The following is a 2,785-nucleotide window of genomic DNA, read 5'->3' on the forward strand; positions in this document are numbered from 1 at the left end:
ATATATATATATATATATATATATATATAATATTATTATTATTGGTCTATAATTTCAATGGTAGGTATGTTTTAACAGTCAGAGACAGAATAACAGCAAAAAATCCAGAAAAACTCATTTCAAAAAAGTTATAAATCGATTTACATTTTGATGAGTGAAATAAGTATTTGATCCCCTATCAATCAGCAAGATTTCTGGCTCCTATACAGGTGTCTTTTATACAGGTCACAAACTAAGATTAGCTGCACTTTCTTAAAGGAAGTGCTCCTAATCTCAGTTTGTTACCTGTATAAAAGACACCTGTCCACAGAAGCAATCAATCAATCAGAAGTTGTCAAAATGCACATAAATATATACAGTTGAGGTCAAAAATGTACATCCCCCTTTCAGAATTTGGAAAATAAATAAAAGGGATCATACAAAATGCATGTTATTTTTTATTTAGTACTGACCTGAAAAAGATATTTCACATAAAAGATGCTTACGTATAGTCCAAAAGAAAAAATAATAGTTGAATTTATAACAATGACCCCGTTCAAAAGTATTCTTAATACTGTGTTGCTACTTGAATGATCTACAGATGTGTGTTTTTGTTTATAAGTCCCTTGTTTGTCCTGAACAGTTAAACTGCCTGCTATTCTTCAGAAAAATCCTTAAATTATCCTTGTAATAGTTGCATATGAGTTCCTTGGTTGTCCTCAGTGTGAAAAGATCTCAAAATCATACAGTGATTGTTGGAAAGGGTTCAAATACACAAAAAATGCCAAAGAATTTGATGGACCTGAAGGATTTCTCTGAAGAACAGCGAGCAGTTAACTGTTAAGGACAAACAAGGGACTCATGAACAACTATGATAAAGTGGAGGATTCAGGTAAGAACACAGTATTAAGAATCAAGTGTATGTAAACTTTTGAACAGGGTCATTTTTAAAACTATTTAGAAACTACTTTATAAACAATTTTTTTTCTATTGAGAACTATATGTAAATGTCTTTTTGCAGATTCTACAAGGTGTATGTAAACTTTTGACTTCATCTGTATATACCAGACAGTAAGATATTTTGTTTTTTTAAAGAAGTCTCTTCTGCTTTTTATTTAAGTTTGCATTTATTTGATTCAAAGTACAGCAAAACAGTACATTTTTAAAATATTTTTACTATTTAAAGGAACTGTTCAGTCACATAATGCTTCAGAAATCATTATATATATATATATATATATATATATATATATACAGTCAAGTCCGGAATTCTTTATACCCCTGGCAAATTCTGACTTAAAGTTACTTTTATTCAACCAGCAAGTTTTTTTTTATTATTAGAAATGACACAGACGTCTCCCAGAAGATAATAAGACGATGTACAAGAGTTATTATGTGGAAAAAATGATTACTCATCTTTTATTTACATTTGAACAAAAAGTGGCATGTCCAAAATTATTCATAACCTTCTTAATAATCAATAGAAAAGCCTTTATTGGCTATTACAGCAATCAAACGCTTCCTATAATTGCTGACCAGTTTTTGCATGTCTCCACTGGTATTTTTGCCCATTCATCTTTAGCGATGAGCTCCAGCTCTTTCAGGTTGGAGGGTCTCCTTGCCATCACCCTGATCTTTAGCTCCTCCACAGATTCTCAACTGGATTTAAGTCAGGACTCTGGCTGGGCCACTGCAAAACGTTAATGTTTTTGTCTGCTAACCATTTCCTCACCACTTTCGCTGTGTGTTTTGGGTCGTTCTGGTGCTGAAATGTCCACTGGTGCCCAAGGCCAAGTTTCCCTGCAGACTGCCTGATGTTGTTGTTGAGAGTTTCGATGTATTGCTCCTTGTTCATGGTGCCGTTTACTGTGATTAGGTTCCCTGGTCCACCAGCTGAAAAACACCTCCAAAACATTAGGTTCCCACCACCATGTTTGACAGTGGGGATGGTGTTCTTAGGGTTGAAGGCTTCTCCTTTTTTACGCCAGATGAAGGCTACATCATTGTGGCCAAACAATTCAATTTTTGTTTCATCTGACAATAAAACAGAAGACCAAAAGTCTTCTTCTTTGTCCAGATGAGCATTTGCAAAGGCCAAGCAGGCTTTTGTGTGCCTTATCTGGAGAAGTGGTGTCCTCCTTGGTCTGCGTCCATGGAACCCAGCGGTGTGCAGTGTCCTTTGGACTGTCTGCCTTGAGATGTTGCCACCAGCAGAGCCCAGATTCATCAGGATGGCCTTGGTGGTGATCCTTGGATTCTTTTTTACCTCTCTCACTATCCTCCTGGCCAGCACAGGTGTCACTTTTGGCTTCCGACCACGTCCTCTGAGATTTTTCACAGTGAGGAACGTCTTGTATTTTTTATTAATACTTTGCACTGTAGCCACTGGAACTTCAAAACATTTAGATATGATCTTATAGCCCTTTCCTGATTTGTGAGGAGCCACAATGCGCAGCCGCAGGTCCTCAGTGAGCTCCTTTGTCTTAGCAATGACTGTCCACAAACCAACAGCAGAGAGCTTCTGTTTTTCACCTGTTGAGTTGATTAAAACAGCTGTTCCCAATGAATCAAGATAATTAGAACAGCTTGGACTATTTGGAATGGTATAGAACTTAGGATTTTCCCATAGACTGTGAAAGTTTTCAAAGGGTATGAATAATTTTGGACATGCCACTTTTTGTTCAAATGTAAATAAAAGCTGAGAAATATTTTTTTCCACAATGATGCTTCTTGTACATCGTCGTCTTATTTTTTGGGAGAAGCCTGTGTCATTTCCAGTACAAAAAAAAAAACTTGCTGGTTGAAT

This window comes from Garra rufa, chromosome 18 (genome assembly GCF_049309525.1).
Source record: "Garra rufa chromosome 18, GarRuf1.0, whole genome shotgun sequence".
Lineage (NCBI taxonomy): Eukaryota > Metazoa > Chordata > Actinopteri > Cypriniformes > Cyprinidae > Garra > Garra rufa.